Genomic DNA, 27499 nt, shown 5'->3' with positions numbered 1-27499 from the left:
AATTAATTCAAAATAACCCAAAAAAAGTATATATATATATATATATATATATATATATATATATATATATATATATATAGGCAGGAGCCAGGTGGAGGGGGCAAAAGGGGGAGAGGGGGGAAAATGGAGGACATTTGTAATACTCTCAACAATAAAAATAAATTTAAAAAATAATGATAGCTAAGGACTTATACCTTGTTGGCATAATTACCCACCTGCATTCCACACTGTTGCCCTTGGAAGTCACCTTGCCCAGTGCACCCCTAGGAGGTGGGCAATTATACTCTGCACCTTGAGGGTAAAGTATCCACATATATTATTTGGAATACTTCTGTATAAGAGATTTGTCTCTTCTTCTTCATTTATTAATTTATCAATTTATTCACTTATTTATATTCTTATGAGTTTATAAATATTTATTTTATAGTTTGCAATATATTATTTTATGAGTTCTTGGACTGTTTCAGTTTTGGCTGAGCACTGGGGACTCATTCAGTGGGCTCCTGTACTCCTCGGACATACCTCCCTATCACTGCAGATGTGTGTGGGTGCCTGTGTTTGGACACTTTCTTACTTTTTGGTATTGCAAGAAGGTATAGTTTCATCTTATGTATAGCTTGCCCTAATCATGGAATCATCCATTTCTCCTGGGAGCCCTGGTTCCTTTTATTGGAGGGTGGTATATGAAAACAAGGTCTGAGTATTAGATGTGTTCATCTCTACAGAGATATTTTGGTTCTTTGTTCTGTTTTCTTTTGATTTTGTTTGTCTGTTTTACCCTCTCAGCTAACACAGCAAAATTATATGCGGCTATACAAACCTGAATATATACACATATCTATAAATATTTATATATGTTACCATCTATATCTATATTAAGCTAAACTTGAGTCTATTCCAATGTCTCCAGTCCCTTACCATATGTATCAGTCTAGCTTCCTCCTCTTGCTAATCTGTGAACTCCCACTCCAACAGTGAGAAACCTGTCTCTTACCATCTGTCATCCATTTATTTAATTATCCTATTTATACATGTATAGCAACACCAAGAGTCATAAATCATGTTGATGATATGTACACTTGATATGATGTAATGACAATGGCATTTTTACTGCTGTGGTCTTTCTTGGATTAACCCATAGCAGTAGTCTTATCATGAAAAAAAAAAAATCAGAAAAATCCCAGTTGTGAAACTTCTGTAAAAATAGCAGAACATTCAAAGTTTAAAACAGCAAGGAAGGTGAGAAAGTGCCAGAGCCAAGAGGAGCCTAAAGAGATATGACAACTAAATGTAATGTGGGATTCTGCAACCAAAGGAAACATTAGGTAAAAACTAATGAAATCTAAATAAACTCTGGGATTTAGGTAATTATAATAGATCCATATTGGTTTATTTATTGTAAAAAATGCATAAGATGTTAATAATAGGAGAAATAGGAAACTCTGTATTATCTTTTGCTGTGCTTTATGATAGCAAAGCCATGGAAGCAACCCCTGTGCCCATCAATGGATGAGTGGATAAGAAAGTGATGGTACATTTGTACAATGGAATATTACTTGGCCATATAAAAGAATGAAATCTTACCATTAATGATAGCATGGATGGACTAGAGGCTATTATGCTAAGTGAAATAAGTTAGTCAGAGAAAGATAAATACCATATGATTTCACTAATTTGTGAAATCTAAAGAACAATGTAAATGAACAAACAGAACAGAAACAGACTCAAAGATACAGAGAACGGACTGCTGGTTGCTGTGGTGGGGGCTGTTTGGGGACTGCCTGAAAAAGGGGAAGGGATTGAGAAGCACAGATTTGTAGTTACAAGATAGTCATGGGTACTGGAAATATTGGGAAGAATACTATGTAAAGTATATGATTGTCTAACTACTATGCTGTACACCTGAAACTAATACAAAATAATATTGAATGTAAACTGTAATTGAAAAAATAAAAGGAACAGAAGGAAATTTTAACAAATCACATTTGTAGTAAAATGGAGAAAATTGGAAAGAAAAATTTTAAATATATAAAAAGAATGTATTCTATATTGTATGAAAACATTTAAATTAATGTCAGGTATACTTCAATATTATCAAGAGCATTACAGATATAGAGCTAATATAGTTATGGTAACATGTATGTTTTGTCTATTCTGTGTAGCAAATTACCCCAAACTTTGCAATTTGAGCTTACCTGCATTTATTATCTCAAAGTTTCTCTGGATCAGGAGCCTGGCAAAGCTGAGCTGGATCCTTCACCTGGCATCTTTCAGTGATGCAATTGAGCTACTGGGTGGACTTTGTTTTTTTCCTGGGACTTTGGCACCTCTTCCAAACTCATGTGGTTTTTAGAAGAATTTTGTTCTTTGCAGTTTCAGGAATAAGTTCCACGTTTTCTTGCTGACTGTCTGCAGGTGGTCCCTTTTAGCTCCCAAAGGCTTTTGCATTTCTTGCCAAATGGCCATCATACAAGTTTTTGTACAATGTGGCAATTTACTTATTCAAAGCCAGCAGAAAAATGTCTCCTTATGAATAGCTCAGTCCCTCTTCGGAGTTCATTTCACTAAATCAGCCCCACTGAGGATAATCTATTTTTATATGAACTCACTATCAATTGATATGGAACCTCAATTACATTTGCAAAATCTCTTTATTCTTGCCATACACTCTAACTCAATTATGGGAGTGACATCCAATCATCTTCACAGATCCTCTCAACACTCAAAGTGAGGGAATTATAGTGGATTTGCATACCAGGGAGTGGGAACTTTGGAGCATCTTAAAATTCTGCCTGGCACACTTGTACAGGGTGGGACAAAAGTCGGTTTACAGTTGTGAGTACACAAAACACAGAGCTTATTCTTGCATTATTATTTATTAATCATTTATTGTATTATTTCCCATACAAAAATTGTAAACCTATTCTCACCCACCCTCTGTTAACTGCTTTCTGTGGCAGTCATTAGGTTATGTTCACCTCGTAAAGTGTCTCATTTTAATTCACAATGATTATAATGTTGTGGAGTTCAATAAGCTAGTTAATATTAACATTCACATTTAAAAATTAAGAACCAAAACATAAATGGGCTTAATTATTATTCCATGATACATAGTTAGGATTTGGTACAGTGGGAATTTGAACTCAGTTCTCTTAACCTAGACCTTATTAACCTCTGTGATATCAATTACCTATTTAATTATTTACCAGTTGTTACTATGGAAACAAGAGGTTAAAAATGCTGTGCTACATACATTTGTAAGAATTATGCACTCTCTAGTACCAAGTGACTTGGTAAATTTATCCTGTATATAAACTGGGATGGGTTCACTCACTCAGATAAAAATAAAAGAACTCAGATAGAAGAATTATCACAGTTAAAATGTTGCAATGGAAAATGTATTTTAATTTTTTATTTAAAATTCAATAAAAAGTGACAAGAATAGTACTATTCTACTAAGCTAGGAAAAGGACCGATTGGCAAAACATTAACATATTACTAGCATGTCCTTCCTAGCAACTCAGGACATTTTCATATATACCCATAAAATTATCATAAGCAGAAAATTAACATTGACAAAATACTTAAATCTACAGACCTTATTCAGATTTTGGAAGTGTCCCAAATATGTCCCTTATAGTAAAAGGAAATCCAGACCAGGTAGTCCATTCGCTTGACATTGTCTTTCTTTACTTTTTATCTTGTTTCCATTTTGGATGAGTTGTTCTATAAAATATCTGTCAGTAGAGGTTTGTCTGATTATTCCTCCTGATTAGATTTGGGGATTGCATTTATGGGTTGGACAGCCCAGTGGAGATGTTTTGTTTTTCTCAGTGCATCGGAATCAAGGGAGTCTGGATGCTTATTTGACTCACTTCTCTAGATCTTTATTTTAATCTCCCAGTTAAGGCAACTAGTGCCATCTTCCTCCACTGGAAAATTATCATTTTCTCCACTGTAATCAATAAACATCTTGGGGTGATATATTTTGAGATTATTATAAATAAGTTTTAGTCATAAAACTTTTTAATGTCAGTTTTAACATTTATTATAATATTTGCCTGTCACTTATTATTTTTTATCTTTGTCAAATGGCAATTTTTTTAATTGACTTTAGAGAAGAAGGGAGAGCGGAGAGAGAGAAACATCCATGTGAGAGAAAAACATCGATCAGTTGCCTCCCATTTGTGCCCTGACTGGGGATCGAACCCACAACCTGGGTTATGTGCTCTGGCCAGGAATCAAACCCGTGACCCTTCCATGCATGGGAAAATGCTCCCACCAACTGAATCACACAAGCCAGGGCTCAAATGGCAATTTTTATAATTCTATTATTCCTTCTACACATTTCAGTTGTCTTTCTACTATTGTTTGTGGGGTTTTTTGTTTTTGTTTTTTTTTAAATATATCTTTGATTTCAGAGAGAGGAAAGGAGAGGGAGAGAGAGAGATAAAAACATCAATGATGAGAGAGTCATTGATCAGCTGCAGCCCACAACCCGGGCATGTGCCCTGACCGGGAATCGAACCCCGATCGCCTGGATCCTAGGTCGATGCTCAACTGCTGAGCCTCGCCCGGCCGGGCTGTCATTCTACTGTTAAAAAAAACTTTTTCTTCTTGTTTCATGTATTAATTAATTTATATCAGTATAGGCTTATGGATTCTTACTGAATTTGCTGTATTAGAATTATTTACTTATTTATTTGATACTCAAATTGTCCCCTTTCCCAGTAAGAGCTCCTTCATTTTGACTATTATGTCCTGTTAAAGTATCTCCATTCTTTTTAAAGAGCTTCTTGAATTATTAGCATAAAAAGATGTTCTAGGCTCATGGAGGATTAGTTGACCTAGTCCTGGCATCAACCATTTTATGAAATACCTTGAGTTCCTTTTAGAAGAGGCTTATACATAGAAGCCAAAATCTAGAAACTGATTGTGCTCAGTGCTTCTGAAGATCATGGCTTCTTGGCTATATCAGAGGACAGAGCTAGGAAATAAATATATGTATATGCAACACATTCACACTTCTCTATTAACATCTCTTCTATTTCAATATCTATCTATCATCTATCTATATCTATCTATCATCTATCTATATCTATCTATCATCTATCTATCTAATCTATCATCTATCATCTCTCTATCAACTATCTAATCTACCTATCATCTATCTATCATTTAGATGTTGAGTTCCAATTCAACATCACATGGTTCATCCTAAGTTTTCCTATTTCTGTATTTTTAACTCCTTCCTTTGTCAGTGACAAATCTGAATCTCATTATTCACAATATATTAACCCACAATATACTCACTCATCAAATAGAGTACTCAGAAAGTACTTCACAATTGCTAACAAGTAAAAATGGGCAATTGAAGCAGCAACCGAAGTACGGGATTTGTGTTTAGCCTAGAAGCACATGGACCCAACACTGTTAGGCTTTTTCCTTCCTCACTACAGTTACACTATTCTTTTGAAATCCACTTGAATTAATATTGTTCCTGTTGATTTTTATATGACTGTGTCTTCTCTACCCCTTTTGATTTCTTATGTTATTATTTTTGAGTATGTGAAGCATTAACTCAATTTGAAAAGCCAGAATTGTATAAAAAGGTATATTCACAGGAATTTCATTCTCAGTCCTTATTTCTATTCTTTCCACCCTGTATGCGCCTACCCAATGTAAGTAACTAATATTGGCCTCTAGTTTACCCTTTCCATATTTCTTTATCTCTTCATGAATAAATAAGGAAGTGCAAATATATTTTATCATCCCCCCTTTTCTCACAAAGTAATTTATTTTTTGTATGTATATATACTCATTTTCATTTTCTTGAAAATTATTCTGCATCAGTTCTTATAGATCTTTAATTCCATTTTTGAGCTGTATGACCATTTTGTGGATATAAGAATTTATTAATCACTCTTCTTGTGTGATCACTTAGACTATTTCTAGCATCCTGAAAATACAAACAATGCTGCAATTAATAGCTCTATGTATATATATTTTCATATTATTGCAGGTGTATCCTCAGCATAAACTCCTAGGAGGCTAATTTTTGGTTATAAGATAAACACGTATGTTATTTTGTTAGATATTTTCAAATTCTTCTCCATAACAGTTCTATTGATTGGCATTTGCACCTTAAATGTGTGAGTGCCAGTTTTCCACAACTGCACTAACAAATTCATAGCATTTAAAACCTTGCAGATTGCTTATTCTAACACCTTTATTTTGAAGATGAGATAATAAATAAAGAATGCATTGCTTAGGGTTGGGCCACCCTTGCTTAATTTCACAGTGGCAGACAGTATCATGACACTTTTGATTCAAGAAGGATAGATATGGCAAAAAATGAAATTTACTAGCCTTAGAATTATAAAACCTAATTCTGTTTCTTCACAATTGGTGAAAATCCTATTTTTTGAACATTCATTTATAATGATGAATAAGTTTAACCACTTTAAGTCCCAATTTCAAAAAAAAAAAAGAGAAAGATATCTACCCCAAGGTAAAAAATATCCTAATACTCTGTAGTGCAATTTCCAAATAAATTGGTTTCATTTAAAATATATCTTCCTAAATTTCCTAAGGCATATTAATTTTTAAACATATTTTATATTATTTAAAATGCTGTTTTTAAAATAAGACCAATAATATATTAAAGGGAAAAGGAAATTTTAATTCCAGTTTGGGTGAAGTAAAATAGATTTTATTTCCCAAGTATTGTATGTAGGCTATGTATTTTGCCACCCTATTAATTCCAATAATACCTTATCAAAATGTGGTTTTCATTTCCCCCCCCACATAGATTTATAGGCTCAAACAGACGATACACAATCTCCTAGCATAATCAGTGGACCCTGCTCTGCAGAGTAAGCCTACGTGCCTGATTTCCTTGCCTGAATGCTTCTGCAAACACATTACACCCCTCTTGCACTATATATTACTATTAATAAATGAAATATTGGTGTTGTTTGGGAATTCTCATTACTGTAGCCAACATTCCAGATTTATTCCATGATATACATATAATTCACTTTAGTAAACACACAATCCTGATTTATTTGGCTACTTGGAACCACAAAAGTCTTCCGAAGGATTTGTTTTTGCTCCCTAATGAAACATCTGAAGCATTACTTTCTCATCCCACTGTAAATGCAATCTATATGTCACCAATAATTTTACATATCCTTTTAGGCAAGGCTTTGGCTTCTACATAGTAAAATGCATAGGACTAATCAGATTTACATGCTGGATATTTTATAATGAAAAAATGAAAATGCCTAACAAAAAATGTTACTAGTTAACTAGAAACAATTGCTATATTTAGTCACTTTTTCCGGCTTAAATACCACAATGGATATGTTATTTGAAACACTAAATTTGAAATGTAAAGGTCCTTATCATAACTCAATCAAATGTTCATTAAATTAGTAGCATATCCATGTTTTATGTAAACAGTCTTTAAGTACTGTATTGCTTACTGTTTATTTTGAGAGCTAAGAACACTTTTTTTATGGTTTTTAAAACTACTGATCTTTTAAAAGAATAAAATATGCACATAATATAACACACTGTTTAAAAATTTTGATATATCACATACAACAAGTATCAAATATGTATATTATTCAAGAATTATGGGGTATACTTATTTCTTTAATATGTCTTTTCTCTCTGCCTTAATTTGCTGCTTTTTTTTCTTGACATTAAATTGCTTTCCCACAAAGTTAATAGTAAAAGCAAGCACACTCATGAAAGAATCATTATTTTACATCTTTTAAATCACATTTGTCTTTCAAAGTATAACTTTACACATATCATGTTTTCTAGGGTTTAATCTTTAAAGATTACTAAATATTAAAAGATCTACCACATAATTAATAATGCCATATAATAAATACATTTTACTACAAATTTATTATCAGCATAAATAGGGTATTTTCAGTTTGCTCAAAACATTCATGAATAGTCTACACAGGCACAGACATGTATGCACACATGTGTGCATATATAATATATGTAATATTAGAATATAATCACTAATTTTTCAAGTTCACAGGAACATAAATTACACAAAAAATACACATTTTAATGATAAAGAGCTATTATACAACATGTCATTAAAAGAAAAGTGCTACATAAGTTTTATTTACTTGATGTTGGATAGAGCTTAGTGTAGTTTATTTAATTAAAATCATTATCACTGAGTCATAAGAGTACTTGTTTAATTATTTGCTTATATTCATCTGTTTGAAATTTCAAAACTAAAAGCAAATCGGTATGTTTTCTTATAAATAAATATATATGTGTGTATATATATACTTGCACACACAAATATATGTGTGTGTGTGTATATATATATACACATATATATATATGTATATATGTTTTTTTATTTTGTTGTGTTTTGCTTTGTTTCTACCATATGACCAGTAGCACTTACTTTTTAGGACTTTATACTCATTGCTTGCACTATATTGTATAACTTAATTAACTGATAGCTTAACCCCAAAACACAACACATGCTTGATAATTAGATATAATGTACCTTTCATAACACCATATATTTTCTATCTTTTGCTATTAAAATTAGAATGCATATGAGAGAAAATGCCACTTATTTTCTTTTCATTTGAAATTAGTTTGTATTGCTTAATAAAGTAAATACTTTAGTTCTTGGTTTAATAGATTTGAGTGAAAAAGTTATGATTCTATTAGAAATGAGTCCAAAAAGTAAAAGAAATGATAGTACTGGCTTTAAAATGAAAAACTATTTCAAACTATATTACAAAGCTATAGTAATCAAAACAGAAGTGTATTTGCATAAAATCAGAGACACAGACCAATGAAACAGAATTAAAAGCCCAAAAATAAACCCATGAACAAATTCAGTTCAATAATGTTTGAGGAGGGAGACAAGAATATTCAATGTAGTAACGACTGTCTCTTAAATAAACAGTGCTGAGAAATTAAATATTCACATGCAAATGAATTAAACTAGACCCTATCTTACACCACTCAGAAAAATGAACTCAAAACAGATTAAAAACTTAAATGTAAGACCTAAAACCATGAAACACCTAGAAGAAAACATAGGAAAAAAATGTTGAAATGGTCTTGGCAATGACTTTTTGGATATGAAGCCTAAAGCACAAACCACAAAATAAAATAAAATAAATAAACAAGTGAGACTACATCAAACTAAAAGTCTTCTGCATAGCAAAGGAAACAAAAACAAAGCGAAAAGGCAACCTACAGAATGGGAGAAAATATTTGTAAATCACATATCACATGAGGAATTAACATCCAAAATATATAAGAATCTCACAAAACATTAAAAAAATAGAAATAATCAATAAAAAATGGTCAAATGTCCTGAATAGACATTTTTCCAAAGAAGATATTCAGTGGCCATGTACATGAAAATGTGGTCAACGTCATTACTCATTAGGGAAATGCCATCAAATGTACAAGATATAATCTTACACCTGTTAGAATGGCTATTATAAAAAAAGACAAGAGTCCCCAGCTGGCATGGCTCAGTGGTTGAGCATTGACCTAGGATCCAGGAGATTTGGGCTGAATTTCCAGTCAGAGCACATGCGAGTGCAGGCTCATCCCCAGTAGGGGGCGTGCAGGAGGCAGCTGATCAATGACTCTCTCATCCTTGATGTTTCTCTCTCTCTCTCCCTCTCCTTCCTCTCTCTCTGAAATTATATATATTTATGTATATATATGAGAAAATGAATGCTGTGAGGTTGTGAAGACAAGTGAATCCTTGTGCACTATTGTTGGAACAGAAATTGGAAATCAATATGGAAGTTCCTCAAAAAATTAATAGAACGACCGTATGATTCTGCAACCGCGCTTCTGAGCACTTTCCTAGAGGCGATGAAATCCCTGTCCTGAGGAGACACCTGCCCGCACGCTTGCTGCAGTTATTTACAGCAGCAAAGATGGGAAGCAAGCTGTGCCCCGCGGGGGGGGGGGGGGGGGGGGGAGGGAAGGGGGGAGGGGGAGAGGGGGGAGGGGGAGGGGGGTCAGGGAGCGCAGTAAGCAGGTGTCCTCGCTTTTCAAAAGTTTGCATAATGGCCCTTTGTTCTACGTTCGTGCCCCTTTCTGCAGCATAAAGAAATTAGAAGAGGACTTTGGCCTTTATTTGAAAGCGGGAACAGTTCCCTGCTTGTGCCCCTGAGCGGCTGGGGCCGCGCCCTGGCGGCAGCAGCGCCCCGCGCGCCCCGCGCGCCCCGCCCCAGGCTCCTCAGGCCGCGGCGTCAGGCGCCCCCTGCAGCTGCCTGCGGGCTCTGGGCTGCGTGGAGTCCATCGCTTTGTGCGGCTGCTATTAAAATCTGTCCTAAGGTCTCAGGAAAGTCTAGAAGAGCCTGTAAGGGTGTTACACTTAGCATCAATTGGAAGTAATTAAGCATTTCCATTGCGGATCATGATGAACAAAATAAAAACATTGTGCATGTGTTGAATTTTGTGTGTGGGAATACTCAAAATATTTTCCATATAAATAAATGGTAATTTCTTGTTTGCTTTATGCTATTTTGGCTTACAAAGTTTTCATATGGGTATATGGAGGATAAATGCTGATGAAAAAAAATTTTTTTAAGTTTTCATAGAAATGCTCTATTTTAGGATATCAGAGGAAACATGTGTGTATGTATATACAGACAAAGGAATACTATTCACCCATAAAAAAGAAAATGCTTTCATTTGTGACAACATGGGTAGATCTTCCACGCGTTATGTCAAGTGAAATAAGGGAGGCAGAAAGCCAAATACTGTATAATCTCACTTATATGAGGGATCTAAAAAACAAAAACAAAACAAAAAAAACAAACAAGAACAATAGCCTTGTAGAAACAGATCAGATTTGCGACTGTTAGAGGGAGTGTGGGGGATGGGGAATTGGGTAAAGATGGACAAAAGCACAAACTTCCAGTAATAAGCTAAGTAAGTTCAGGGGGTGTAATGCACAACATGATGACTCTAGTTAACAATACTACATTATATATCTAAACATTGCTAAGAGAGTAGATCCTAAAAGTTGTCATTATAAAGAAAACATTGTATTTGTGTGAGGTGATAAATGTTAAGTAAACTTACAGTGGTAATCATTCTGTATAAAATAATATAATTATGTTGTACACCTTAAATTTATACAATGTTATATATCAGTTACAGCTCAACAAAATTGAGGGGGAAAATGAAAAGCCACAACTTTTCAACACATTATTTTTTATTTTTTATTTTTTTTATTTTTATTTTTTTTTTAAAGATATCTTTATTGATTTCAGAGAGGAAAGGAGAGGGAGAGAGAGAGAGACAGAAACATCAATGATGAGAGAATCATTGATCGAGCCTGCAACCCGGGCATGTGCCCTGACTGGGAATCGAACCCTGATCACCTGGATCCTAGGTTGATGCTTAACCACTGAGCCACGTTCAGCTGGGCAACAGATTATTTTTCAAATTTCTATATCCCATGTCTGTGTTTTAACATAATTTTTTGTAAAACAGCACAGCCTCAAATGTTCTCTAAAATGGCATGACAAAACAGTCTTAAAACTACTTATTTTAAAGTAGAAGCATCCCTAAAATATAATGCAATGTTAAATGCTCTTTATCTCAATACTTTTTTCCTACACCCACTCATTAAACTGATATTTTATTATTAGAAAAATAGATTACCTGACGAACTTCAAAAACCTAAACTATATTATGTCTTTATAGTACACATTTAAATACAGTAAGACTTGGGGCTACTATTAGGCTTTTTTTGCTATTAAGAGAGAATGCATACTCTTTTGTCCCCTCTAAAACAATATGTCAGATTAAGTCCCTGTTGCTCTATGCGACAAATATTGGACAACCATTATGTTCATGAGGGTTGTTCTTCAATCAAAGACGCCTGCTTTGGTAATTATCCACTGTGGTAATTATCGAAGGTTTTACAAATGTAGATATACATCTTTTCATAAAAGTCAAATAAAAATAAAGCAATTTTTGCTTAATCTCAAAAATAAATTCAGGTAGTCAACATTGTGACAAAGGTCATTTGAGTCACAATTTTATTGTGAAAGGACTATATGGGGCACTACAATAGGACACATTTCTCTATAGTTATGTAAATCAATGAGGGATATAAAATATATTTATTAAGTACCATGTTAATATTTCACATTAAAGTTGTAAGTGTGTTTTTATAACTTAGCATTTTCCTTTGTCAAATTCAAACAGATATGCATAAAGAGCCAGTACTACATGGTCACATGCTCTTAAAATGAGGGATTCATTTAGATTCTTATTTCAAAAAAAAATGAAATGTTGAACACATTGGTGACATCTGACCCATGATATTTATGTTAAATAATATTCAAAGATACATATATTCATATGGATATATCCTTATAACATTTAACGTTTCAACAATTTTTTAAAAGCATTTTTACTTTTAATATATGCAGTTTATAAAAACTTAAAAATCACTGTGTCAATATCTCCTGAGTGTACATCCTACACTCAGCTCCTCTGCAGATGTCTTTGCTCAGGAAAAGTAAATGACAGAGCCGTTTGCCTTTCTAAGGTGAAGCCACAACCTGGTCTGCCAGGGGAGGCTGATGAACACAGGAATAAAACTGTGTAACTAACTGACTTTTATGTATCATCTCTAGGGCAACTGGGAAAGCAAGGATTTTGGAGGGTCCTGGGAGAAACAGATTTTAGCAATTTAGTGGGTGGCCAGCTGGGCAGTATGAGGCACTGACTAAGGTTCTTATAAAATAATGCTGAGGGATATTGTGTTTCAAGGGATTTGTTTGCTTGCTCAGTGTGGTGATTCCAGTAACTAGCCATAAGCTTTAAATAAAGTTTCTGTTATTTGTTCAAACTGCTGTACGCTATTTTACTACTGCTTTAAAATATGACTAAAGGCATACCTTTATGTTTAGTATTTAAGTGGCCGTGCCAGTGGTTAAAGGGCAGAAAAGTGGGTTGTAAAATTGCCAGAGGTGATGTGCAGAGAAATTAGAGGCAAGCTGTGGCAAACAACACTGGAAAATTAGTGATTATTTTGCTTATCTTTATTTCTTTTTTATTTTTTTTCTTAAATATGTAAGCATTACCTACAGATTTTATTGATTAAAAATCCCTAAACAATTAAAATTGAATACAAAATTTTTATTATGGGTACCTATAAACATTTCAAACATCTTAAACACCAGAAAAAACATATTGCAATAACAAGTAATTCAAAAACATTTAAAATATTATATCACTTAGATAAAACCATCATGGAAAGTATATTAGCTATAATGAAGACATATTTTGCTTGTCTTTAGAAATGCAAAAGGAGAGCAATGGACTTCCGAATATGTTGAGACAAGGGCTTGAGTCACTTAAGTTGGATATTAAGCAAAAGCTAATGTCAGAAATCTAGAGAATTTGGGGACCACGAGGTGAGTAGGCATTGCAACAGATCAAGTGGATCATAAATAGAAATATAATAATGATTTGAAAAACACAAATTTTCCTAGACTTTTCCAAAATCTCTATTTACTCTGGTAACGTTACCATTTCTGTTTGTTCTTTATATAAAGAATGGGAGAAAAAAAATTTTTTTTCTATGTGTATTGTGCTTTCTTAAAATCTCAAGGCTCCTTTTTATTATTTATTGAAATTTTTCAATGTGTATTAATAGTTCGGTTAATAGACTAGTTAGCAAACTAACTGATAACAGTGAAAACAATTCTGCTCTCTTTCCTATGTATGGATCTTTTAGATACAGAAGCATAGTTGAATATAACTGAAAATGCTTTCGATAAAAAATCTGATGGGATAGTAAGCAACAAATTAAAATGGCTTAAAATTTGGCTCCCAAAGTTGACCTGTCTAGACATAAATCCTGTCTTTAACACTTGCTTCATATTTGTAGTTGGACAAGTTATTTAAACTTCCTGGGCCCCAGATTCTTCAATACTAAAACATTTCTAACAATATTATTTACCTTATAAAATTGTTGCAAAGATTCCATAAAGCAGTGCACACAAAACATAAGCATCCTTTAGCATGCAGTAAGCACTCAATAAATGTTACCTATTATTATTCTCGATTTATTACTTGAATTACTTTATTAATGACAAATGAGGCTGAAAGCAGGCTGATGTGCTTAAGATGAGCTTAGACACGGGAGTTGCATGTCTAGAGCCAAGAAAGCTACCCCAGGCTGACATTCTTTCTTCTTCATGGGCCCAAGTGAAGATTAGGAGTAAAACTTGCTGAATTTGTTGCTGTTGTTGTGTTTGCTTGTTTGTTTCTTTTGCTCCTTCGAAAGTGGACATGCCTTCAAGTCTTTGCAAAACAACAAACAAAAACTACTCTGGAGCTGAAAAATGAGTAGGAGAAATAATTTGTCTTTCTTTCTTGGTTTACATGAATCTGGGGGTGCTGGGGGTGAGCGTCACTCTGCAGCCTGAAGTAAAGGAATCCTTAGTGTGGGAGATGGATACAGACAGCACTGGAGGCAGGAGGTACAGCGACCAAGAGCCCGCCATTAACTTTCAACGTAAAAGATTCATCCTTTCCTGAAATACTTGGGTTTCCATATAAAATAAGCAATAATAATATCCCCTTTGTTTAATTTAGTTTGAGTTTGAATTCCTATTACTTGCATTCTAAATATTTTTGCAACTAATTTAAAATTAAATAACAACTAAAAAAGATTAAAGTCCCCCTAATATCTAAAGTTTCTTATAGAGAAAAAAATAGTCAGAATAAGAAAATGTTTATCATGCAGTATGTCATATATACTTGCTAAGAACATGCTACCAATCATGGACTAAACTTATTATAGTGCTTAGATCTATATAATATGAGATATCCAGAAAGTAATAGAAGAAATAAGAATTTGGAGAAATCCATGAAGACAGAAGTGGGAAATATAGAACTGGTATATTTTGTGTAATATGCACGTACATATATTGTTAAGATCATCAAGACATTGAAATAATGTCATTGATCTGGACACAAGTTACAATGTTCAGAAAAATTAGAAATTTATACTAAAAACCATTCTATATCAGAATTAAATAAAAAATTGAGCTTAAGTTTTATGTTCTTGCCTTTATATACTAGAATAGCCCTGATCATAATCTGTCATTTGCTTCTTAAAAATATAAAATTAACAAATAGAACAACATGGCTAACCAGTAATTAAAAAAAAAATTTTCAAACAAAAATTGTTTTTTCAGAAATAAATTTATTTGCATAAGATGTGAGTCAAAATCAATTTTGCCAAATCCTCTTCATAATGTTCTTTCCGTTAAGCTTCCATTGAAGGTAGTATCAATTGAAAATATTATTAAATTTGAAACATATTTCTAATAAATGAAAGTCAGAAAAATCTCCTAGAAAATTCTCCTTTAAAATCCTCAAGTATTTAGGAATTCAGAAAAATTAGAAAAGTTAAGTTATAAAAGCAGTTATCTATTTGCCTATATTGAAAGGTGATAAGAGAATCAATGGCAAATGGCCAAAAATTATCAAATTATAAAGTATTCCAATATAACATCAAAAAATGAATAGAAGATTTAATTTAGACACAGAAAAATGTCTAATTTAAGGGTCCCTACAGATACATGTTTTGGATCTACAGACTATAGAGTCAGTATGAATTTTTAATAGGCAATTAATTTTTAAATCATGCACACACACAAACACACACTTCATGCTAAGACAGTCTAGCTCAATAATAGCATTGTTGTTAAGTGAGTTTGAGAGATAGAGGGATACGATTTCACCTTGTGTTTTTAGAGAACACTATGGTTTTCCCTTGAGCAGATATTTTGAAACTTAAAGCTCTACTTACTTTTAACTGGTTGGGCTTGTTTCAAGTGTTACTGCACCTTTTCTCTAGTGCCTCACCATGCCAATGCACTGTTACAAGTTCACTTTGTTGTGACTAACAACAACAAAAAAGTCATAAAAAAACTGTTTTGTCTGAGGCTTATAGCCAGAATCTCATAACACATGGCAGCACCAGCTGGTATTTTTGGAATCTAAAATACACCAAGGAAACTGTTAAATATATATATATATATATATATATATATATATATATATATATATACACACACACACACACACATGTACATACATATATATCTTCAATAATTCAAGCTTTAGAATTATTAATATTTTATTAAAATAAATTTAAAATTAAGTAAAGAGCAGAATACTTTGTTAAATTTATGCCACACTAAGGGTTTAATTTAAACCAGAACAATAAAACAGATATCTAGATGTGTACTGTAGATCGTGGTCCATTGCTCATATGTTGCTTCTCATGAAAGTAAATTAAGAAATTTAGGTCAATTGAAATGAGAATTAGGGTAATTTTTTTGTCTTTACTTATTAGGTATGTCAGATACTTCTGAGAAGCCTTTAGGTCTCATTCCCCCACCCCCACCCCCCAGCACCAGGATTAATGGCTGGAGGTGGCTTATTTCTTTACTTACTCAGGTAGCACTTTTATGTTTTATCACGTCACTTCTGCTCCCTTATTAAAATATGAATATGTTGAACATTATGAAAGCCAACAGAAAAATGCCTTTGAATTAGGGAGACTTTTCCAAACCCCTGTGTAGGCGGCTGCTTATTCATTTTAAACTAAAAACAATGCCTATCGAGATGTCTTATGCATGAAAAATATATTAACATTTTAAATACTTTTTAATAGTGTGAATATAAATATGTGCTGACCCATGATTATGGTGAGTTTAAGCACAAAAATTAAAGACTTTGAAGCTTATGACTGGTGACAGAAGATGGATAAGGTATCAAGGTGGGCACAGAAAACTAATCCATATACGCAACCAAAGACTTGGCAAAGGGAGTCAGGAATTCATAGTCAAGTACCGGAAGGTACGGTCAAGACAGTGCTGCCTCTGATTTTGGTGATCATACCAGGTGATCTGATTTAGGAACATTATGCCAACTGATTAATCAGAAGTTGAAGAAGTTCTCAACAACGGAAGGTTTATCCATAGACCGAAGTGTCGAGGTGAGAGGGACAAAATTTAGACAGTAATACGTAGAACCAGAGAAGGAAGCCTACTGAGAGCTGGACATGGCAATACAGCCATTAGCTGGGGTGCAGAGATGAGCCCTAATCTCAGACTTTACATGAGTCTGGGGAAGTCTATGGAGAGGCCACCTAATGAAAAAAATCAAGCCTAAAATGTAGACTCTTCTGGTAGGGCTAGAAAAGTGGAAGCTACACAGCTATTTCAAAATGTTCCAGTGCAGATACAACGTTAATTGTTGAGATATTTGACTAGGTAATTTAGAAAGGTTTTGTCTTTCTCAATATTCATTTATTATTATACACTTACTCAACAAATATTAATATATGTTTATAGGCAATCTTCTAAGTTCTGCAAATACTTGGGAAAGCATGAGAGACAAAGTATCACTCTTTTGAGAAACAAGCAATATGAAAAAGGAAAAAAAGAGAAATAAATTAAAAAAAACAGATCATAATATTGTTTTGAATCAAATACAGACAATATGTTAAAACTTATTAAAGGACCAGTAAAGGAAGACTTGTTGGAGTGTCTGAAATTTCAGCTGAGAAGTGAAAATTAAAATAACTATGAAAGTAAAACTCTATCTAGTAAAGAAAAGTGTGCCTCGGGTTGAGGCAAAGCAAGTGCAGAGATTCAAAAATGGGAAAGAACAGAGTCATTCTAGAAGAAAAGATGCCAGTGTATCTATAGAGGGCAATGAAGGTCTTTCTGGTTATACAGTGGAGACTGAATTGTGGAAAAGTAAATGGGAGACAAAGAAACTAATTTTAGAAATAGTTCCAGAAGCTTAGATAATATAATAACATCATTAGTGATAGGACAAATAAAAATGTAAACTGATGGGAAACTGACCGTATTTGTTGAATACTTGATGTAGTAACAAGAAAAATGGATAATATGAGTGGCACTAGATCTTCGATTTTAACAACTGAGTCATGGTACAAATAAATTAAGGTGAGAAAGACGAGAATATAAGTTTATGATAGGGTGTTGAAAATTAAGAACTCTATTTTGGTTTTATTAAATGAAATGCCTATTGGGCATCTAGCTTTTTAGTCAGTAGCTTATTATATGAAATTTAAGCTCAAGAGAGAGAACAAGTCTAGAGAGATAAGTGGGAATAAGTTTATAGGTAACATGTGAAGTAAGGGGACTGGGTAAATTCAGCAGAGAGTGAAGAAAATAAATAGAACTTTGGGAATATTTAATTTTATAGAAGAGGAGAATGAACCAGAAAGGATATTATTAGCGAAACTATGAAAATGTAATGTCACTAAACCTATGAAGGAAATCACAAGAGTGGGGAAGGCAAATCAGTTCAATGAGAATAAAGCTGTAGTCAGCCAGTGTGGCTCAGCGGTGGAGCATCAGCCCATGAACCTGGAGATCACAGTTTGATGTCGCTAGCTCTGTGGAGACAATTGTTTGCATTGAAGGAGGGTTTCTATGGATAATCCAAATTTTAAGTCAGTGGGCTAAAGCAGAGCAGAGCTAAAATGCTATATGATTGTGAGGAGCAACCAAGAAGAAAAGTTAAGGCTTCAACAGGTAGCATGGTTGTGAAAGAGTGGGGTACGTTATAAAGAAGAAAGATTGCATGACACAGATGGAAAACAGGAGGGGTACTTGTTACTTTTCACAACTAAGGCAAGTGAAGATCCTGAAAAGAAGCAGCTTCCAACTGAGCAGTCTGCAAGCTAAGAAACAATCTCGGAAAATCTCCAGGGATCAGTTAACACCACGGGAGCTGGAAGAAATTTTCCAAGAAGACATGGAGAAAAACTAAAAAGCTGGTAAATTCAGGTTATGGTTCCAGTGAAAGCACCTAAGAGGACAGGCAAAAGGAGGATTGGGTGAAGCTGAAATCTTCAAACCAGTATGAGAATAAAGGCCTTAGTGACGGTGAATGAAGCGGCTACCTGCGGGGACAGAGGTCAACAGGCGCCTCAGATGTGATGTGATTACACCTGGGAGTCTAATGAAGGACTGTTAGCACATGATTCAAATAAACCCATGCGCTCTGTTTCAAGGTATGGTCCTCACCATGGGGTTTGGCAGTTAGGAGAAAGTTGCACTTTTGTGGGAAAACAAAACAATAAAAGTTGAGAGTATCTGTCTCTAGTACAGCTTGAGATAAAGCTAACTCATTTAGAGCTATATATTTTTATCCAAACTCTGAAGATAAGGAAACTAAATCACAGAGAGTTCAAATGCTTTCTTCAAAAAAATATAGCTAGTAGCTTTTATGCTCTGTGCATGTTAGATTAGCTGGGACTGGAATATAACTCTCTCGAAAACAGTTAGACTTCTGGGAAAAAACAGAAGAGACAGTTGTCTTTGGACAGTGGACAATAGACGGTACAGATGTGTTCCCTGGGAAGGCAAAAACAGAGCAGGTGAGCTCTACAATTGCCCAGGCTCTCTGAAAACACTTGCCAGATTATGTTACTTTGAGATGGAACCTAAATAGTGCACAGCTTTCGCAGTGCCTTGAGAAGGCAGTCACCGGAGGCCAAAAGGGCTGAGGTGTCTGGAACTTGTGTAGAGTATTAGACAAGAGACTGTTGCATTGAGAAAAAGCTCCTGGAATGTGATAAAACTTGCCTTGACTTTGTGACCGATAACTAATTTATATATGTATAGCATGAAATTCCATGAGACTAGACAAAATCTGACCCTAGTGCAAAAAAAAAAAAAAAAAAAAAAAAAGAAGTTCCCAGAACTGTCACAGGGTTGAGGGTTAGGAGGTGTTTGAGTATCAATCAGTGAAGTGGTGGGTCCTTGAACCTACGATGCTTCAGTGGAGAATCCCATTGAGATCATGTCTTACTAGTGGCTGTTCCAGGCATACAGGAGTGATGAGTACTAGAATTTAATTTCTTTAAATTAAAAGTTAAAAATACATATCAGACATATTATAAATAAAAGAACAAGAAGTGATTAGCATGAGCACAGCATAGAACCAGAGAGGGGCAAGGGGAGAGAGAGATTGAGATCATACCAGATACCTGAAGAGGAGTCCAGTGCAATAAAGCAATACAAACAAGTGTAAGACATGCATTTTAGAAGTGAAAATGCCTTTAATCACAAAACAGGATTGCATATACAAGAAATACTTTAAAAATCTTCCCACAAAAGCTACCAGAACTAATAAGTAAACATGGCAAGGGACATAGGTCAATATAAAAAAAGTGAACTGAATATTCATATAACTAGCAATGAACAATTGTAAAAATATAATTTAAACATGCAATATAAATGGCATGTAAAAATGAAATACTAGGAATATATTAAATAATATAAGTGAAAGCCCTTACCTCTGAAAACTTTATACCATGAGTGAGAAAATAACAGAAAACCTAAATAAATAAAAAGATATATCACATTCATAGATAAGAAAAATTAAGATTCCAATTTTCAATTTGATGTACACATTCTATAAAATCTCAGAAGGCTTTTTTTCTCTTAAAACTTTGTATGTAAAAATTGCCAGGCGTACAGAGAAAAGCAATATTAAACGAGAAGCAAATATTTGGAGGGTTTTACTACATGACATCAAGACTTATAATAAAGCTACAGTAGTAACGAGAGTGTGATAATAACACCAAGATAATCATATAGCTCAATGGAACAGGAGAGAATCAAGAAAAAGATTCACATACACATGATTTATTTATCAATGAAATAAATGTACTTTAAACACATAAATGGCGCCCTGCGGGGAGTGGCTCAGGGGTCGAGCATCGACCTGGGATCCAGGCGATCGGGATTCGATTCCTGGTCAGGGCACATGCCCGGGTTGGGGGCTTGATCAATGACTCTCTCATCATTGATGTTTCTGTCTCTCTCTCTCCCTCTCCTTTCCTCTCTCTGAAATCAATAAAGATATAAAAAAACACACAAGCAAACAAACAAAACACATAAATGGTGAAAAAGTCTCTTAAATAAATGGTGCCAGAAAATTACTTATAATAGAGAAAAAGACTTTACCTCACTCCAACAAAATTTTACTTGAAATTGGTCACATACTAAATGTAATAAATAAATTATAAAGTTTGTATAAAAGAGCCATGGAGATGATCTTTGCAAACCTTGAAATAGTGGTTTCTCACGGGAAAAAATACAGTATAAAAAATTATAAGTTGAATTTTATCAAACTAAAAACGTCTGCTCTTCAATAAACATCATTACAATAAAGAGCCAAGCCTGTACTGGTATAAAATATCCACAAAACGCATACATAAAGCAGTATTGTAAACAAATATTTCAACTCAATTATAAAAGACAAAGAATGGACAAAATACTTTGATACTACACAAAGTATTTTAATAGGTACTATACAAAAAATGACGATGAATACATAAACTGATAACCAACATCAAAAGTTATCAGTGAAATGTAAATTAAGCCACAGTGAGATACCACTACACTGTCCCTGAAATTGCTGAATTATAAACACAAATTGATTGCTGACCATATAGAAAAATACTAACTTTCACATATGTCTGTGGATATATATATAGTGGCACAGCCACTTTATAAAACAAATTGATAATATTGGGAATTAATTTGACAATTTTTTTAACAGAATACACATACCTTTCTCCTGTTACCCAGCTATCCCACTCCTAGGTATCTATGCAAGGGAAATAAGCATACACATGCACACAAATTTGTGTGTGAATGCTTATACCACTGTATTTGAAACTGGAAGCCACTCCAAACCGAGGAAACAAGCTAAAAACTTAAAAACAGTCCAAATTTCCCTCAACAGGTGAATGAATAAACAAATTGTACTATATCCCTACAAAGGGATACTACTCAGCAATGAAAAGGTACGCACTACTCATATATCCCAAAATGAGAAGTAATCTCAAATGCCTTTTCTTAAATAAAGCATATGTTATACATAAAAAATCACGTGTTATGTGATTTATCTTACATAAAATTCTAGGAAAAGCAATAATTTTTAGTGACATAAACAGATGTTCCTGGACCCAGGGTGGGTTGGGAAGCAATAGAATGACTGTGATGATATTGGTTGCATTGATATAAGTATTTGCCAAAATTACCAAACTGCACACTTTAAATGGGTACAAACCAAAAAAGTTAATTAAAAAAAAAGGAACACAGTAATTAACTATGTAGTAATTAACACAGATGAATTTAGAACAAAATTATTTGATTCAATTCAAGAGCTAAGCCTGTAGAGACAGAAGGACATGCAGGTGCTCAGAATATTCACTCCTAAGACAAATGAGAAAGAAGCAGGTTTCATTCATATTCAAGTTATTTTCTATAGTAGAACTATCTTTAATTTTTAAATAAATCAATTAATTTATTGGGTGTGCTGTTTCTGAATTAATGAAGGACATAATGTATGTGTCTATTTTTATATATTTAATTGATCTATAATATAAAATAATAATAGATCATTTATTTCTCCAAAGTATCTTGAAATTGGTGTAAAATAATTATGAGTCACACAATTCTTAAATTATAGTAATTTTTTAATATTAAAATTGTTCTTATACTATCTTTTAAGACTTATTTGAGTTAGTAAAGTCATAAAGAATATTAACTTTGGAGATTTATATAACAACTATGAATCTAAAAGGAATTTATCTATTTTTGTTGTCAATCTACATAATCTGCATCTTTACCAAACTAAATAGAAAAAGTATCTTTTAACTCTCTATGTAGCTTATACATTTAGGTATTTTTTTCACATCAAATATTTCTTGTCCATTTTTCTTTGTTTTTCTGTCTTTTGTTTAGACAAAATGTCCCTGCCTTTCATTATTTAATGTATTCTCATAGTAAAAGAGATAATTATTACCTAGATGTCTGGAAACCCATGAGTGTTTATGATGCCTTTTATATTGAGGTTCTAGGTAGCTAATTACTCTGAGAAAAAACATGCATGGGAACCTCTGAGAGGTAGTTGTGGCAGAAAACGTTTGTGGTGATAAACCATATTTGGAAGGCAAGTGAATTCTGGTTTGTCTGTTTGTTATGTTGAGTGATTCTGTAGGGTAACTTGATATTGGCAGGGTCCCAAGAGTGTATATATAAATGGCACATATATAAATAATTTTAAATGGCAACTGGTACTTTTACATCATCACACAGACTGAGAGGAAGAGGAAGTTGGTCTGATTTTTGCACAACCGTGCTCCTGAAATTTTAAAATAATTTTGTAAAATCCTCAATAATTAAGTAACATTCTATGACCTTGAGATAAATGCTCTATTCTTGTTTTGCCTTGGGGGGAAAAAAAGTACATGATGGCTGGAACTCACCATAAAACTATGTTAAATGGTCCACTAGCAAATAACAATGATACAATAGCAACAGCCACAACAATTATAATAAGAAGAATAACAATAAATTAAAAATCAAGACATTTTGACATTTTCCTTTTGGAACAGAGTTGAGGGCAACTATACTGGATACCATTCTCTGAACTGGATTCTATCAAGGTCCTGAGGAGCTTTACTCAGCCATGAGCGTACATGCTTGAGGTTGTCTTGATAGAGCAGCACTCACTGAAATCCTGTGGCTGGACAGAGGTCAGGGGTCCGAGGATGGGAGAACCAGATTTTCATTACTTTGTGAGTGGTCACACCTCATCCTTGCTAATACAAATCACAGGGAAAATTGCTTTCAATGAACCTGATCACTGAAAGAAGAGAAATACCATGACAATATAGGAAAGAAAAAAAGTGTCTTGGGGAAACCTGAGTTCATTTCACAGCAATATCATGGAATGATGGCTTGACACATTTTGAAATTACTCGCATGCATTGCAAGAGTACTGAGATTTATTTGAGCCACACTTGAATACTCTTACATAAAGTACAAAAAAGCGTACTTCTTTATAATTTCCTGTAATCACCCCTCTTTCTATCACAAACTAGAGGATGTTTAACCTCTAATTTGTGTTTTATGAATAACATTAGCAGCTCTCCACTGCACTCTGTAATCTGAAGTGGATTTTCTCCCTCTACTCAATGATACTGGTAATCCAACATTCAGACTCTCTGCTTAATATTTGTTTCTTGGACTCATGGATTTCATCATAGTTGTTTTTTAAGAAGTTATAACATATATATGTATATATACATAGTATTTATCTTTTAGAAATGTTTATTTTTAATTCTAAGTTTAAGCACCTTAAATTGAACAAATAAAAAAAATCGCTGCAGCCTGGCTGGGTGTGGCTCAACAGTTGAGCATCAACCTAGGATCCAGGAGATGGTGGTTTGATTCCCAGACAGGGCACAAGCCCGGGTTGTGGGCTTGATCTCCAGTCAGGGGCGTGCAAGAGGCAGCCGCTCAATGACTCTCTCATCATTGATGTTTCTATCTCTTCCTCTCCCTCTCCTTTCCTCTCTTTGAAATCAATAAAGATATATTAAAAATAAAAATAAAAATAAAAATAAATCACTGCAAATTTTCTTATGGATAGATATATATAAATAAAACCATCTTTGTGTATGTAATACATATGTAAGATTAGTAATTTTAAAAATGTATCTTATACCCATATGCATTAGTACATATGTGATAAAATTTCATACAAGCATATTGCATTTTTGCAAAACTAAGAGAAAATATAACCATTCACATAATTATCAGTGAATACCAATCCCTTCTCTCTCTTTCTCTCTCCCTCTCTCTCTCCCTTCTACTCTCTAAAATATGAATAGGAAAAATATCCTTGGGTGAGGATTTTAAAAATAAATAAATAAATAAATAAATAAATAAATAAATAAATAAATAAAATTAAACAAGCAGAACAAAAACAGACTCAGATAAAGAGAACATTTTGATGGTTGCCAGATGTGAAGGCAGTTTGGGAGATGGGTAAAAAAGATGAAGGGATGAAGTACAAATTGGTAATTACAGTATAATCATGGGGATGTAAAGTACGGCATAGGGAATATGGTCAATAATATAGTAATAACTATGTATGGTATCAGATGGGTATGAGATTTATCTAGATGATCACTTAGTAAGTTATATAATGTCTAATTACTGAGATGCACAGGTGAAAATAATATAATATTGTATGTAAACTATAATTGAAATACAAAAAATAATTTTAAAATAATTATTTAAAACAACAAAAAGAAGGGACCTTTAAGTAAAAACAAAGACCACACTATTTTCAGTGAAAAAAAAAAAATACTGTTTCAGCAAAGCTTTTTATTCTAAATGCTTTTATGACTGAAAATCATTTTAGTCTCAACTCATAATTAGATTGTGTCAGAGAAAAAGATCAACAAAATACCGGCCAGTCTTAAAAACAACATTTTAGAAACTCTCACCCTAACTCCTAGTCTTTTACAAGGCTTATGGTAAATAAAAAGAAATTTTGTAAAATAAATAAATAATAAATAAATAAATAAATAAATAAATAAATAAATAAATTTTGTTCATCATAAAAAATTAATTAAAAATAAATAAATAAAAATTTAAAAATAAAATTCATTTGCTATGGGAAAAATATTCAAACAGTTAAATATATCCAAAAGACCTGCACATCTAAATTTTATTAATTTTAATATAATCATTACAATAACCCTCATTTCTATAACAAAAAAATCATTAAATTAACAAAAACTCTAATAATTTGTATTTATCTAGAATAATTGCAGGGAGGGAAGTGAGAGCAATATATAAGTAAAATGCCACTAAGTTTGTATCAATGTTATTCAAAGAGGAGTATCATTAACTAGTTTATATATTTTATCATTAGTTTTTTGCTAGCTTATTTTAACAAATCTTAATATTATAGGAGTTATTAAATTAAGCCAGTAACATGACCAAGTGTATATTAATCAATGAATTTACAAGTACTTTACTCAATCACCAAACATTTAAGAATTGTATAAAGTTCTCTGAAAATAAGTGAAATATATGGAACACGTATTCTAGGGATATAGATGTTATTTATATTTATATCATGGTTTTAGAAAAAAAAGAATCAAAGAAAAAGAAGACAAATACATAGTTAGATATGGGTCTACTTTCAAAGAATCAGATTTTTCATGTTTTTCATTTTATTTAATGGACCACCTGTCTTTGTTACCATGGTAACATGAGTATAAACATACAGTTTGCATAGTTTGGAATCCAAGAAAGTGTCCATAGTTGCTCACACAATCTAAATGGGGGACAATTATGTTTATAGATACTTTCCAAGTATCTAGTTTCCAAGGCAACATGATATGCACTCATGCAACTCTGTGGAAACCAACAAACTTGTAATTGGTGTTCAAACCTTATGTTAGCCAAACTCTGTTGGGTTCTCAATATAAATGCTAATGAAAAGAAAGTGGGCAGCTATCTTCTTCCATGTTTCAAAATTATACATACAAGCCTCAAATTGCTTTGGTATCCTCTAGATGAAAGTACTATATAGATATATTACATCGTTATTTATACTGTACATGATATGACTTGATTTTTTAGTGTCAAAATTATTTCTAAATGTTAATAAGAAAGCACTTCCCCCTCCATCCCTAATCTATTAGAGTTTTTATGCACAAAACAAGGTTTCAAAAACAATTCTTTCAAAAAATTTATACCAAGATCTTTAACAGATTTTTCTGAATTGCCAGACTGAATATTTTAAAACTAAATCCCTTGCCATTTCTATGTCAGTGATTCTGTTTAGCAAAGCTCAACCCACACATTAAGTAGATATTGAAAATTTTCCAAGAAAATGGGCAGTGTAAATGGTATGCTAGTTATTCACCACCTTCTAATTTGCCTTAAGGCCTTCCCACAGGCATATGCATATTTGCCAGAAAATTTACGTAGAAAATTATAAGAAAAATACACGCTTGCTAAAAATTTAAAATAATACATACCAAAAAATATTCCAAAATTTGTGGTGATTTTCTACTAATTTACATGAATATGATAAAGCGTGTTCATTAGGAAAGAAGCTACATGGAGGATTCAACCCTCATATAACATTTTTACAAAATGCCATCCATAGAATTTGTGCAATTGTAGAGCCAGCAGGCATTGCCTTTATTGAATATGTTCAAATTTGGGAAGAGGCTAGATTCACTTCCTCCTTATACCTTCCTTCATCAGTACTAAACAAACAAGTTAAAGAGTATGAATTTCACTATAGAATTTACAACTATAAGATTATGGAAAGAGTGGATAACTAGATCCAACATCAATAAATGCAGATGATATTTGCTCTCTCCCAAATTAACTGTGAGATATACATAATTCCAATCCAAATACTAAGGGCAGTGGGATTTTTTTCAGAAGGAGCACTAAGGGCTGATTACCAAAGGCATCACAAGTAGTTTTACTTATTGGCAAAAGTTCATTTTTCAGAATCATAATAATTTATTGTCACCTCAACATTTGCTAGT

This window comes from Miniopterus natalensis, chromosome 6, assembly GCF_054644295.1.
Source record: "Miniopterus natalensis isolate mMinNat1 chromosome 6, mMinNat1.hap1, whole genome shotgun sequence".
Lineage (NCBI taxonomy): Eukaryota > Metazoa > Chordata > Mammalia > Chiroptera > Miniopteridae > Miniopterus > Miniopterus natalensis.
The sequence above is the reverse complement of the archived record's forward strand: the minus strand, read 5'-3'. Positions refer to the sequence as shown.